We start from the raw sequence: 16,584 nt of genomic DNA, 5'->3' as shown, positions 1-16,584 counted from the left end.
CAACAAGAAACACTACCAGACTATGGTATAAATACAGCATTACAACATAAAAAAGAGAGAGATCGACTTAGAATATGGCACTGCTATCAGCCAATCAGATGCTATTGTTCTGATTACATAATAAAAAGTCATGCAGGAATGACTAAATGATGAACGCTGTCCTGCTCTGTGTTGTTCACAGCTCACTGATTTCAAAGAGCAGTGGCGAAACTTCAACATTGCTCATAGTGATTGCAGAGCCACGGTATAATAAATCACCAGCAGTTACAACAGTGGTGACCAGGGTGAAATGTCATAGGCAATTTTGGGTAAGTTACTTTTAAAATTGAATTATGACATCATTAACGTTTTATTTAAATTACTATTCTAATTACTCTGTCGGCGATGCGGTGGCGCAGTAGGTAGTGCTGTCACCTCACAGCAAGAAGGTCGCTGGTTCGAGCCTCGGCTGGGTCAGTTGGTGTTTCTGTGTGGAGTTTGCATGTTCTCCCCGCGTTTGCGTGGATTTCCTCCGGGTGCTCTGGTTTCCCCCACAAGTCCAAAGACATGCGGTTCAGGTGAATTGGGTAAGCTAAATTGTAATGGGTTGCGGCTGGAAGGGCATCCTCTGCGTAAAATATTTACCAGATTAATAAAGTGACTAAGCCAAAAAGAAAATGAATGACTGGATAACTGTGTCTAGAAAAGTAATTCAATAGTAACTCATTTACTTGATTCAATACTTTTTAAAATCCCAATAATATAGGTTAAAATCCAATAAAGACAAACTAATAAACAAATTAATCAATTTCATCTGGAGTCAAACAGCGCTTTTAGGTTTACTAAAAAGAAACATTATGTTTCAAGCTAATGCCACCATATTTTATACATACCATATACCAGGGGTCACCAACCTTTTCGAAACCGAGAGCTATTTTTTTGGGTATTATTTAATTTGAAGGGCTCCCAGTTTGATACACACTTCTCAAATAACAAATTTGCTTAATTTACTATTAATTATATGTTATTATTAATAAGTAATGATATTTATCTATTTGAAGACACTGATCATGTTAATGTTTTCTCACAATAGTTGTCAACAATGATTTAACAAGGTAGGAAACGGATAAATATCAATATGCAAGACTTAATTTCTATAAATCTCACTTACATTTTCAAATGATCACTTCTACAATATTTTCACTAGCCACTAACAATTTTAACAAATCATGCACTACAACATACCATGTTTGTACAGATTATCAATTGTGTAATATAAATCAACTTTCAGATTTTACTGAAATTATCACCAAATCTACAGCATTTTTAACATAGCTGACACTCTTCTAACCATTGTAATTACCCCGAGTTGGACATCGGAGAGTGTGGAGATTACATCCGTTCTCGTCTTTAAGCACACTTTTGCTTTCCTGTCTGAAAATGCCTTGTTTTTCTAAAAAAAACAAAAACGTGTAGTTCTAAATGAGGCTTTTTTGGGGGTTTTCACCGGTCTTGTGAAAAAAGACTGCTGTTTTCACAAACCTTCTGGACTATTTCCACTTGTTGCAGTGTGCTGCCCGGTGGCATGCATGGTAACGTTAGCATGGTAACATTTGCTTGCGTGACACATTCTGAAATGTCTGTCATCGTTGTTGCCTTTTTGCCGTCGCCAAATGAAGTAAAAAAAGAACTCTTCCTCCTGTTCACTGTGAAAATATTTTTTTTTCTTCCTTTTTTCTGCCATATTTTCAAATCATCCCCTTACCCGCAACCTAATATGAAATATTTTTAAAAGTTTTTTTATATATAACTTAATGTCATTTTTAAATTTACACCAATGCAAGTGTGATTTAGAAAGAATAGCTACAAAAAAAAAAATTTGATGCAGCTTACTGGTAAGAGGTGCTATGGTGAGCTATTTTTAGAACAGGCCCGCTCATGTGATCCTCGCGGGCTAATTTGTATGAATTTGTACGATCTCATTCGTACAGTTTAGTATGATTTGCTTATCTCCCAATGATGATTAAGACTTAGTTTTGACTCTGCGCAAGCCAACACATATCAGTGGTTCAGCATGTACATTTAATAAACTTAATGAGGTTTAATATGTATTAATTAGATCGTAAACCTTACCATCGTTGTTGAAGTGCAGCGAGTGTACTATATTATCTTTTTTATATTCTCTTTTTGTTTTCTTTTTTGCTGCACATTGAATGTTTGACAAGCACAGCTTTGTACCTACTTTTAGGAATACTCTTGAAACAGTTTTTTAAACAATTATTTCTATTAAAGCAGTATATTTTTGAAAAAGTTTGCAATTGTTTGAACAACTAAAAAGGTTTTAAGATGCATTTGTCTATAAAAAAGTTCTTTACTTTAACCCTGTTATCTGTTGTTTCTTCCACCCTTTGTAATGTATAGCTAATTGTAAGTTAACTGATAAGTGACTTGGTATTTTAAAGTTAAAGAACTAAACATTTTCAATTAAATAAGCTTAAGATTTTATAATTGTGAAAACAGAAATGTAATGGTAGAAATAACTTAAACTTGTAAACAAGAAACTGCTTAAAATATTGTGTTACACCAACCAATCAATTTGAGCAAACCATTTGCTAGGGTACTCAAAAAAATTAAGCATCACCAACTACAGATTTTTTAGGTAATATTGCTTTCAATTTAATGTGAAAATTGCTTAAAAAGAGGGATGCAAAAATGATGCACTATATTCTTAAATTAATCTAGCATATTATTTTTTGTGCTTCTGAATGGCTGTATTAAAATTTCTGTCATGTTTCGTATGGTGCAAACAACCAAATTGCTTATCACTGCAAATCTCATCACGTAGCATCTAGTTATGACTAGGGCCAGATGGAATCTGCGGACGTTTTTTGCTAATTCTGCGGAGAAATTTGGTAAAAATCTGCGGTTTTCTGCAGAATTCTTTTAAAAGTAACCAAAACCTTAATATGTGAAATAAAATAAAATAAAAATAATATCTTTTTAACTTTTATTTAATGTTTAAAATGCAAATCCAATTAGATTCACTTTATTTGGTAAACAAAGCAAGTCTCTCATATAATATCTACTAATAAATAACATTTTCATATTAGTCAATAATATTAGTGTAATTAATTTAAAAACTAAATAAATATAGATTTACACACATTTACTCAAGTAAATAAACAGAATTAATGATGGGCAAAAATCTGCGGAATTCTGCACGTGCAGATTCCGTGTGGGCCTAGTTATGACACAGGGTTACAATGTAACCTGCTCACCTAATGCTTACGTCCATAATATTCACATTATTTGCTAATTAATAACCACCTCACGTGGAACTCTGAATCTGTGTCTCATTTAGGGGATGCTACTGTCCACCAAAGGTCACATTTTCAGTCGTAGGTGCATGCTTTCAGAGCCTTCATGACTGAATGAATGAAATAGCTGTTTTTCCTGAAGGCAACTCAGAGTGCGGAAATATAATTGGCTAAACTGCCATTGGGTGGGTTAAAGAGACCAAAACAAAGACAGAATTTCGCAACCCAGGCTCATTGGGAGAACGTAGTCCCGTGGACGTTTCTGGAGGCCGCGAAATACGTCCCGGGAGGTACGTATTTTTGCAGTTTTTGTTTTCGCGAATCCGCGAGAGGCCGCTGTGCGCGCTTTTTCCCGCGCCGTTCTCGCGTAAACCCGCTAGAGGCCGCAGTCGAACGACCTTCCGCCTGGATGACAGAATGATTGACCGTGCGACCGGCCAATAGGCTGACCCACCCTCCTCCGTCCCTAAACCCAACCAACGACGGTTCACAAAAGCTGTCCAGAAAAAGAAAAGCCCTCTTCTGATTTTTACTACGTTTTCGGATTTTGACCACAATCTCACCCTGTGATGAACTTGTTCGCTTCATTTTTTGGATTTTGTTTTTGTTTTCTTACCTGATTTCTGGAACCGCTCTTCCCCGGACTCAAACCCGGTCGTCGTCGTGGTCAGCCCCTCTCTGCGCCTCGAGTCCGCCAAAGTACATGAAGAGCTAACCGGACAAACTGGTTGCAGCGGGAAAGTCCTCCACACTGAAGCGAGCAGCTGGCCGGCTAGTGCCGAAAGCACAGCGTTCCCTTAAAAAAATGAAATGCACCCGTACGTACCCCGGGCTACGTATTTCGCAGTCTCCAGAAACGTCCACGGGACTACGTTTTCAGAATAAGCCTGGGTTGCAATTTCTGGCACGTAATGTGTATTTTAAAGCAAAATATCTGACTCCAGCACTGAAGTTAACAAGAATGTTCACTTAGCATGTTTCTTAAATATCTGTGAACATATTACGGTATCTTTCTTGTCAAAAACTGACATACAGCATCTAAGATCAAGGTCTGGCGTCACATTTATTCTTCACCAATTGCTCATGTCGCAAAAAGTCGAGTTTTGATTGCTTCAAAAGCCATAAACCATTTTCCACATTATGTGAGCCAATCTTAAAACCCACCGCTTTGCGACTTGACTCTAAAAATGTGCAGCTTTGCACATCTTTACTACATAGGATTGCACGCCATTACCATAGTGAATGCCACTTTTCATACATTACAGCATCAGCTGGCACAGTCACGAGAGGTTGTAACAGCATAAAAGACTGTTTGACATTTTTCATGTGGAAATTTCCCCCATTCCGGCCCAGTACAGGCTGTGATGGATTTTTGAGTGGCTCGTAATTGCGCTTGTCATTTTCTCTCTATACTGTGCCTGTGCATGACAGGCAGCAACGCTGATATGAGCATTTTTTCACATAGGACATAATGCACATGTCCCCCTCTGAGAACCGGACAACAGCTTTCCAAAACAGGTGAATGAAGTTGCCATGGAGACTTCCGAGAACAATGGCGCTAATTCTGAAGTCTTTTGTTTCCTATTCAAATCTATTTAAATGTTCCGTTCTGTCAGCGATGTGTCGTGCATGTGTAAATGTAAGTGCTGTTTCTTTTGTGAGGAAGCGAGAGAGGGCTTAGGGGAAAAACTGTTCCTTCTCAAAGCGTTCTTGTAGAACATATCAGCATATTTGATCTGAGTGAGCTGAACGGCAGCATTTTAAACGCGCTCGTGTTTGCATTTAGATTGGTGTGGGTGTGCATGCTCGTATATTGGTGGTGTTCAGGAAACGGGATATACACTGATGTGTGTCACGGCTTTAATTCACACACACACACACTGAACATTATTTTCGTTCTCTCAGCGGCTGGTGTTTAATGGAAGCAGGGGTGCTTGGCCTTTCCAAGAACTGTTTTTCTATCCATCACTTTAAAATGCCACACAACGAGAGTCCTCTAATCAGTCTTTTATAATATCTAGACAGACCTCGTTCTCCATTAACACACTTCCATTAGGCAGACTGTTGTAGTTTATATATTGTGGTTAACAAATTTATTAGAGCACCACCAAATGTATTCATGCTTGTGCCACAGCTTTGCTAAACAAACAAGACTAACTTGTAAAATAATAGTTTATGCTCCTGGTATGTTTAATCTATGGTAATGATTTGTAAGTTCTTAAGTCACAGTAGTATTTCTAATGCTAAAATACACTCACCGGCCACTTTATTAGGTACACCTTACTAGTACCGGGTTGAACCCCCTTTTCCTTCAGAACTGCCTTAATCCTTTGTGGCATAGATTCAACAAGGTACTGGAAATATTCCTCAAAGATTTTGGTCCTTATTGACATGCACAGCATCACCAGTTGCTGCAGATTTGTCGGCACATCCATGTTGTGAATCTCCCGTTCCACCACATTTCAAAAGTGCTATATTAGATTAAAGTCTGCTGACTGTGGAGGCCATTTGAGTACAGTGAACTCATTGTCATGATAAAGAAACCAGTCTGAGATGATTCACGCTTTATGACATGGTGCCTTATCCTGCTGGAAGTAGCCATCAGAAGATATATTTTCTAACAATTTTCTGTAAACCCTAGAGATGGTTTCTGAAATACTAAGACCACTAGTCTAGTCTAGCACCAACAACCATGCCACGTTCAAAGTCATTTAAATCACATTTCTTCCGCATTCTGATACTCGGTTTGAAAGGCAGCAGATCGTCTTAACCATGGCTGTTTCTCAATTCCAAGAACGCAGAGAATGGACTTGCATTCTTGTGGAGACCAGTCTTGCCAGGTGTCCTCGGAAGAACGAACTCGGGAGACCACGAGAACAGAGAACGCGTCCTGTGAGAAATGAGATGCTGCGTTCTTCCTGATGGTCACGTGACCTTCACGTATTTTTAATGGAAAATTAATTTAACATTACAGCATTTATACAACAATTTATTGTTTTTCCTCTTTTTGAAATACATACTATGCATAAAAACATTATAAATATATGTTGCACAATATAAATAAAACAGATTTTAATATGAATTTCAGCAAACAAACGACAACTATTAAGATGTCCATGGTAATGTTTACTTTCACCGTTTCATTTACTTCAAACTCCTGAGGTAAATAAGTTATATCTCTGAACTTTGATAATAAATCAAAATAAAATGATGCGCTTCCCACCTCCAGTCGCAATGACTTCTGGGACTTCTAGAGCGAGTTCAGTGCTCAAGTCTGCATCCATGCATCCTCAATATCAAGAACACATCCGGGAAGGTTCACGTGTCCTCTGTTCTTGCAGTCTTGAGTATTGGAACTGAGCTTTGGCAACTGATGATGACGTTACACGAGAACACGAGGACGCAAGACCGCTGAAGAACGTATATTGAGAAGCAGTCTAAGTCTACTTGCCTAAATGCATTGAGTTGCTGCCATGTGATTAGCTGATTAGATATTTGCATTAACGAGCAGTCAGACCTAATAAAGTTAGTACCTAATAAAGTGGCCGGTGAGTGTATAATTATTCTTGTAATGTGTACATTTTTAAATTAGTTATTTAGTTGCAATTGTCAATAGAATATATGAGTTTTGGTTGAATGTTATGTTAAATTTCTGACTTCTGATCAAAGAGATTCATGTGGGTATAAAAATGTGAATTCAATCCTCATTCCTGTTCAAAATGGTGGAAAAAAACACCGATTAAAAAGGTTCCACAATAAAGCATTAACAATGATGGGTGGTCTTTAATTATAGTAGGTGGTCTAATAAATTAGTTTACTTAAGAACTGCAGAGTAAAAGAGTAGTTTTATAAGCTTGATATCAAAATGTACAATGTTTACTCTGATAGTGCTAATTGCTATTATGTCAGGGGTGTCCAAACTTCGGTGCCGATGTCCTGAAGAGTTTAGTTCCAACCCTAAGAAAACACACCTGAACCAGCTAATCAAGCTCTTACTAGATATTCTAGAAACTTCCTGGCAGGTCTGTTGAAGCTAAACTCAGAAACCAGGGTTTGATTTGTGCCAGGGCTCATTTTACCGATCCCCCTCCTCACACGCACCCCCGTCCCACCCCACTTTTTAATTGCTCTTGCGACTCCCCAACCCTTTTACTTTCGTCCACGATACCCGCATATCATATGCAAGCTCGTGTGACAAGTTTCGCAGTTTGCTGAATTGCAAAAATCAAGCTTGGTGAACTCTTCAAGGTTGGTGAACTGCGAAATTGCATCACGTGACTGCATGAGGCCAATCGACATACAGAAAATTAAAATATGGAACAATCGCTTGCTTTTTAACGTCTAACCATCTTGTTTAATCCCACCTCTTTTCGTAACATCATACGAAAGAATTTCGCAAGCTCAAATTCTAATGTGACCGTGGCTTTAATCTGCAAGTACTGCAGCTGGAATTGGCTGCAAATCCATGGCAAAAATGTTACTATAGCAAAGACATATATACTGTATATGGACTTACCAGCCACCTGAAGAAGGGTGAAATGTCAAGAAGTCTTTGTTGAAGAAATTCCTGCTGGATGTCCTGTGAAAGACTAGTGAATTCCTGTGAGAAATAAGTGAAGCCTGTGAGAGACTAGTGTTGTCCTGAGAGGGACATTTTGCAGTATATCAAACCATATAAAATAAACATCAAATCTGTATCACTGGGCTGACTGTCTGAAACTAAAGAAGCCTTGCAAAAAACATTTTATTTTAGAAAACTTCAGTTTTTTACCTGAGTCATAAAATAATCTTTACACTATCAGTTTAGTCCAGATACACTGCTACATTTTAGTGAATACAAACACAGAAACTGGAATTTTCATCTAGATGGTGTAGAAATGAATTTGGATTGGAAGTTCACACTGCACAGCAAAAGATGTAAAGCAGATCCTTCAAGCTGAAATCATGAAATGTCCTTATTAATGTCCTGACCTAAACCAATTTAAAATCTCTGCAAATCCATGGCAAAAAAAAATTATTATGGTAAAGAAACCGCTATGTTCAATATATATATGGACTTACCAGCCATCTGAAGAAGGGTGAAATGTCAAGAAGTCTTTGTTGAAGGAATTCCTGCTGGAAAATACTGCCAAAACCAGCTGAGTTTGGAAGATGGCAGCTTGTTTCTAGCTTTAGTTGAATTCAGAATGGATCCAGAGCTGTTTTGATGTCCTGTGAGAGACTAGTGAATTCCTGTGAGAAATTAGTGAAGCCTGTGAGAGACTATTGTTGTCCTGAGAGAGACATTTTGCAGTATATCAAACCATATAAAATAAACATCAAATCTGTATCATTGGGCTGACTGTCTGAAACGGAAAAAGCATTAAAAAAGGAACATTTTATATTAGAAAAATCATAAATGTCACAAAAATAATCAGTTTAGTCAAGATACACTGCCACATTTGAATAGATATAAATGGAGAAACTGGATTTTTCATCTAGATGGTGTGGACATGAGCTAGATATGAGCTAATTGGGCAAAGCTAACCAACACAATTGTTCATGTCAACTACCTATCTACGGATAACATGTACATGGCAAAATAGCACAGTTCTGTAGCTTTTCTGTGCTTATTAATGATACACCACTCAAAGTGAACTCCAAAAACACTTTCAGCTAAGAGCCTGGGAAGGACATGGACGATGAATGACGCACTATAACTCACTGATTAAACACTATCTCAAATTTAAGACAGACGTCGTTTTGACAGGTATGAATAAACTATGTGAGATCTGCCTGACTGATTGCATGACTAAAACTATGAGTGCCTTCATTACAAGCATCATTTCAGATGTCTGGAACGATTACGCCGAGCTCAAGAGAAAAAGTCACGCATGACAACAATAAGACTAGGCCTAAATGAAGTCTCACATGAATAATACAACTGACTCCTGATGACCCAAAATAACTATGCTCTTGAAAACTTACCAGCCATCTGAAGAAGGGTGAAATGCCAAGAAGTCTTTGTTGAAGGATTCCCTACTGGAAAATACTGCTGAGTTTGGAAGATAGCAGCTTGTTTGAAGATTTGGTTGAATCCAGAATGGCTTCAGAGCTGTTTTGATGCAACCGTTTGAGAAAGTATTTGTTAACACTGAGAAATGCAGTTGTATTCATAAACACTGACAAGTCTAACATATAAAAACTCTAAAACTCACCAGAGGTTGTTTCATGTAGGAGGCGAAACATGAATTGAGAAGATTTAGAGTTAACAGAGGTGGGTAGAGCATCCAAAATCTATACTCAAGTCAAAGTAACAATATTAAAAGTAATTACTAGTTACTTCTCATAATATATATATATATATATATATATATATATATATATATATATATATATATATATATATATATATGTATAGTTGAAGTCAGCCCCCTTGAATTATTAGTCCCCTGTTTTGTTTTTCCCCAATTTCTGTTTAACGAGAGATTTTTTTAAACACATTTCTAAACATATTAGTTTTAATAATTCATTTCTAATAACTGATTTATTTTATCTGTGCCATGATGACAATAAATAATATTTTACTAGACATTTTTCAAGACACTTCTATACAGGTTAAAGTGACATTTAAAGGATTAACTGGGGTTATTAGGTTATCTAGGCAGGTTAGGGTAATTAAGCAAGTTATTGTATAATGATGGTTTGTTTTGTAGAATATCAAAAAATATATAGCCTAGCTAGGGGCTAATAATAGTGACCTTAAAATGGTGTTTAAAAAATTAAAAACTGCTTTTATTCTTGCCAAAATAAATCTAATAACAAGAGTAATGATTTTTCTCTTATAATTTACTTGAGTAAGAGTAAAAGTACACATATTTAAATGTACTCAAAAAGTACATGTTACCCAACAATTTTACTCAAGTAAATGTAACGAAGTAAATGTAACTCGTTACTACCCACCTCTGCGAGTCAAGGGTGTCTTCTTTTCTAAATATATAAGGACATAGCTTGAAACCTTAAAAAAACATGAATATGTTAATCCATTAACTAATCCATTTCCTTTATATTAGGTTATATTAAGTTTGCATAATTAAGGGCGTGGCCACTTGAGTGACAGCTAGGTCTCGCTGGACGCCGTCACTTCACCTCAGCTGAATCCGGCAGATTAGCCACTGATCTCGGCATATTCTTCGTATTTTTTTGTTGTTTTATGTGGCTTTACACAGTCAGCTGCCTTTTGGACTTATTTCTTACAATTATCAGATGATATGGATGCTGTGTGCACTTAATTGTGCTCACAAACCATTCATGTGGCCTCGTTTCCCATGTGAGTAAAGTTATATACTTTTATACCATCTCTATAAATGTAACTGTTTTATTTAAGATCATTTATCATTAATATTTTTCTTTAGAGCTGTAAAGCACTCGAGAATCTGACAGATTGATTAGCTGTAGGCTCTAGAACAGTCATCTGAAGCGTTGTCATACAGTGTTATGCTGGAGTTCATCAATAGTCTTGCATTTACTAACACACACTATATTTAAAGTGTTTGGAAGTAATTTGCGTTTTCCTCCTGTAGAAAAACGTCATAAGAGCAATGTTTAGTGGCTCAATGTATTACTACAGTGTTTTTAAAAGTCTAAACACTTTATTGATTTAGTGTACAGCCAAACACATGTGGTCAGAACACAAACGAGTCGCAGATAATATTAAGTGTATTAAGTGTTTCTCCCAAAGTAAAGTCTGTCTGCCAGGTCTAAGCAAAGTGCCAGCAGGTGCCTGTAGCTCCACTCACTCTCCGCCTCTCTACCCTTGTTTGGTATCCCGCCGTGGGTGCGATGACGCGCGAACAAAATGGCGACGGTTGGCCGCGCCTACTTGTAGCTTCTTTTGCAGTGTTCAGAAACCTATGGGTGACGTCACGGATACTACCTCCATATATTTTACAGTCTATGCCCAATACCGAAGATATATGTAATCTGACAATTTAACTCAACAAAACCAAGAAGTTTTTTTCAGATTTCAATTAAAGATTACGATGGCAAACAATTTATTTTTCTTCTTAATGACAAGCACAGATTAATTGTTCACCAAGCAATCAGGTCATCAAAACCAGCAATGTGAGCTCACAAAATCACGTTCATTTGTACTTGTCAAAGTCTAACCTGAGTATTGTTGCCGTTCATGTCTGCCATATAGGCTACTACTAGCAGGAAAACATGTATATAAAAGTGAGTTCACGTTACTCAAATGACCTCAACAGTCAATCCACTCAACGGCACCTTTGGGATGTGCTGGAACAAGAATTAGCATCAAGGATGTGCAGCCGGCAATTCTGTAGCAACTGCAAGATGCTATTATGTCAATATGGGTTAAAATCTCAAAGGAATGTTTCCAGCACTTGAATTGAGTCTATGCTCCTAAGAATTATCAGCAGTTCTGAAGGCAAAAGCCAATACTTGCAAGGTGTATCTAATGGCGGGAGAGCATTTAAATGTTAAATAAACAACCACCTATATAAATCAATGAATAAATTTGTTTCAGGAAAGAGAAAAAAAGCATGTGTTTGTGCACTACTGAAGTGAGGAGGCATTGGAAAAGGCTGGATAAGTGGGGGAATATAATGTATATTGTGTGTAGAGTGATAATGTTTGACAGGTTTGACTATTCAAGGCTGAAGTCACTTTTAAAAGGGCATGGAAATGCTGCACTGTCAGATTAAAATGCATTGTTGTCAGAATGCAAGACAAAAATAAAAACAAAAAAATCAATAAACAGATTTTAAGTGCGTATGTGGCTTGAAAAGGCTGATATTGACCTTTTCGTCAGTGAAAAAAGCACAGGTGGGTGGATATTGCAGTAAACTTCAAAGACTTCAGGAGAAAAAAGAAACATACAAAGTCATCAGTTTGCACTGTAAAAATGCACATAACCGATTAGTGTTGGGGCAACATGAAGGAATTAAGATATTCATTTTTGAGGATTGAACATAAAACAATTTAATTGTCTCCAAAAAACCTCAAGGTTTGTGTTATTTCAGCTCATTTGAAACACACTTCCTGACAAAAGTCTTGTCGTTGATCCTAGTTGTAAGATAATAATAATAATAATAATAATAATAATAACTTGACTTCTAGTTGATCATTTTGAAAAGTGGCAGAAGATAGATCATCTGTTGAACTCATACCTGTCAACCCTCCCGTTTTTCTCGGGATTCTCCCGTATATATTACAGTTCTATGCTGTCATCATCCCGTAAAGGTATTTTCCCGTATTTCTTCTGTATTTTCAATCTCTATGAAGGGTGGCACTAAACAATAAAGAGAAATCCTCCCTCTATACAACACACACCGCCGAATCACCAGGGGGACACCCCTTGCTCTTAAGTGTGAGACTGTTTTGTGCTTTTGTTTTATTTAGGCATAAAACACTTTGAAATAAGTATAAAAACGGCGCGATTTCCTTCCTTTTCATTACAGGTGCCGTTGCCCCTCTTATGGAATCCTTAAAACAGTCATATGTCAGTGCGTGACTGTCAGCTGACGCTCTCCATAGTGATAAATAGACGCTGTTTCCCAAACGGATTCTGTACATGCGATTTGAAGCAGAGCAAAAGTCTGGTTTTTGGATGCGTGTTTGAACAGACATATACACATAATTAATAATAATATCTAAAGTTGTCGATCTTGGTAGTTTTTTTTTCAAACACAACTAATTTTGTCCTAAATTAGCATAAAAAGTAGAAGCAATCGAATGCTTTCATTATAACGTTAGATCTGTGCATTTTTACAGTGACACCTCTGATATATAATGTAATCAAACGAAAAATCAAAATAAATGAGATTCATTCAATGCTCTTTAATCAGATTGTGTAAGTTATACAGTGATGAAAAGATTAATGAGATTTGATAACTTGATTCTATTTCTTTAAAATAGCTAATAATTTTAATAAGTTGAACTGTTTGCTAATTTAGATTCTCACAGCAATCAGGAACTAAAAATCATGGTTTGGGGTAAGAAGCGCTCCTCATACTCCAGCCTCCACAATAAAGTTTCTGAAAGCAAAGAAGGTCAAGATGCTCCAGGATTGGCCAGCCCAATCACCAGATATGAACATTATTAAGCATTTCTGGGATTAGATGGAGGAGGTTTTGAAGATGAATCCAAAGAATCTTGATGAACTCTGTGAGACCTGCAAGAACGCTTTCTTTGCCATTCCAGATGACTTTAATAATCAGTTATTTGAGTCATTGCAGAGATGTTTGGATGCAGTCGTCTAAGCTCATGGGAGTCATACACAATATTAATTCTTTTTCCACTGAACCATGACTTTATATTCTATACTGTACATTATTTCTGTTAAGTGACAAGACTTTTGTCTGAGCAAAGTTAGACCTTACTGTCCTAATTAAATCATTAAATATCAAGGCATGATCATATTTTATTTTGGTAAAATAAGCATAATCTAGAGGCCTTTGTCTTTCATGTAAGCCACTTCTAATACCAAACAATCAACTAGAAATCAAGTTATTATTTGTTGTTACTAAAACTTGGATAGGCGACTAGACTTTTGTCAGATAGTGTAAGTACGTAGTTTAAAAAACTAGAACAAATGTCCTTTTTTAAGTGTAGAATAAATAAGAAAAACAAAACACATTAAATGACCCATCATAACATGACACCTTTATTACATGACACTGAGGCAAATCAACAGATAACACAACTAATGGCTTTACAAATTTTGGAGCATTTCAGCTTGGTTTCACAGTAGACTAACACACTAAGTCCTGATTTAAACCCATTCAACATCATATTTTGCCTTGTGCTTTTCAAACCTGTGTCCTGGATTGAGACCGTATCACGTCTCAAACCGGCATTTACAGAATGTTGTGCTTTAAACGTGCGTAGAACACCATACACATGGATTGGAGGGGCGATCGTCAAACCCCTCTCAAATACAAGTCTTTATGGAGATGGAAATTCACCGCAAAATTTGCTCACTGACATTTGATGCGCAGCCTACGGCAGATGGAAAGATCATTCCCCGAGCCTGGGATGACGCTCTGCCATAAACAATATCTTGGAACCGGTTTCAGCACGTGGATTAAGCTACTGGCTCGAAGCCATGGCTATTTCCATTTCAAAATAAATCTCAAACGTAGACTAGGAGCAATGTGTGTCAAGGATGCAATCGTTCGCATGGATACTTTTGAACTGTGAAAGAACCGGATGATGGAGGTCAACTTGTGCTGTTCATTTTTTCGTCTCCATGCCTGAGGCTTTAGGAGACCCCACTCCATGATGCCGCCAACAATGAGGTCTTTATGAATAATTTGTAGCAACACACTTTCTTGTTTTTCCATCTTTAGTGTGATGCCAAAATCAAAACTTCCTTCATTCCTTCAAAAAAAAAGTCTATATAAATTTACATAAAAGAAATGAGTGCGCATACACATTTGGAGCGAAGCACCCACACACATAAACACTTTAGAAAGTGAACAGCACACAACAAAATGTCATAGCAAAAGCAGCCCAGACAACGGACGATTTCAATGTATCATTCACTTAAAGAAGAACCAGTGTGGAGATTATTTTATAGAGGCTCGTCATATTAAAGCAACAATCATGTCATTTAAAGAGGTGAAATAAGGGAAAAAAACGCACCCATTACAGCAGTGTTTCTCAACCACATTCCTGGAGGACCACTCATAGCCGGCCCTCCCTATAAGCAAACTAAGCGGCTGCTTAGGGCCTCGCTGCCACTAGGGGGCCCCCACAACCCGCTAGTGGTGCGGGCAGCTTCCTTGCTGAAATGATTGTTATTTGCGTTTTCCAAATAATCTTCATTGGCAGTGTTTTAATGCTTAAATATTTATACATTTTCACTGAAAAGAAAAAAAATCATAACTTTATTAAAGTTGAAAGTGTTTTTGTGCCAAAGTCATGTGATCAACAGGAAGCTCGCAGCATCTCATTTCTCATATGCGTTCTGTGTTCTCTCAGTTCGAGTTTGTTCTTTCTTGCAAGGAAATCTGCAAGACCGACCGTCGCCACAAAAACGCGAGCCCGTGCACGGTCACAGCCATGGCCTCTACTTCATTGCCTGCCATTATATACCTGATTTATTTTTGAAAATTGGACCGCGAAAATGAAACTAAACTAACGTTCTTATTCAGACATAGAAAAATATGGGGGGGGGGGGGGGTTGAATGACAACGAGAAGAGACAAGAACTAAATAATTTTTAGCATCACTTTTAAGTGCTAATGATGATGTTAAGGACATAATCTAGTAGCACATTCATTGAAAATAGGCTAGGATTAGTAAAGAATAGGTTATAGATTAGTAAACGTCGTCGTCTTTAAAGTATTTGATTTTTTCCTGGCTTTACAGACCCGTTTTTCAGTCTAAAACACATTTTACTAAAATGCAATATTTAAGCGTCTTTCACTGATATATTTTGCACACTGGTAATATTTTTTCTTGAGACATGTTTATAAACGTTAACCAGTTCAATTAGTTGACTAATTGAATTAATCATAGTTTAATATAAGCTTTGGACCCTGCATCGCAAATGTAAGGAATAGGGAAGGAGACTGAAGGAAATAATAAAGTTTGTGTTTGGGTATCAACATTAACTCCGTATTTCTTGCTTCCCTTTTCTCTGTTTTTATATGAATATTTTTTTACTTTATATTATTTGCTTATTGATTTTATTATTTATTAATCAGTCTTTGCACTAATTTTAATTGTTTTGTTGTTAATTTCTTGAGTTTTTAACGAGTTCAGAATGTATATTTTATTACTAAGTAGTGCATTCTCTTTTGGCTAATTATTGCTCACTGTCTTTCATTGCAGGGTTTTTACCTTTGGAATTTATTAAAACAACAACAAAAAAACTCAACTTAGAATATTTTGTAGAATCTTAAAGATTTTAATAGTTTAATTCCTAATTTTTTAAGCTGCTAGTTGACAAAAAATGCTGTTTCCAAGTCATTCAGAGAGCTATTAAGTAGAAGAAATCAGGCTTTACTTTTCTGTTTCATTGATTGTATTTAATAAGCAATAAAATCATTGTGGGCCAGTTTGCAATGACAATACTCCACTATTTAGAGCAAGGTAGGGCCCCAAAATTATTCTGCTTAGGGCCCCCAAATTTACAGGGCCGGCCCTGAGATCACCACCTCTGCACATTTTTCATGTCTCCTCAACCAAACACACCTGATTCAGATCATTAGCTCATCAGCAGAGACTGAAAGACCCGTAATAGTGTCATTGACCCATGCAGTGGTGGTGGTCCTCCAGGA

Source organism: Danio aesculapii, chromosome 14, assembly GCF_903798145.1.
Source record: "Danio aesculapii chromosome 14, fDanAes4.1, whole genome shotgun sequence".
Taxonomy (NCBI): Eukaryota; Metazoa; Chordata; class Actinopteri; order Cypriniformes; family Danionidae; genus Danio; species Danio aesculapii.
This window is presented reverse-complemented; position numbering follows the sequence as displayed.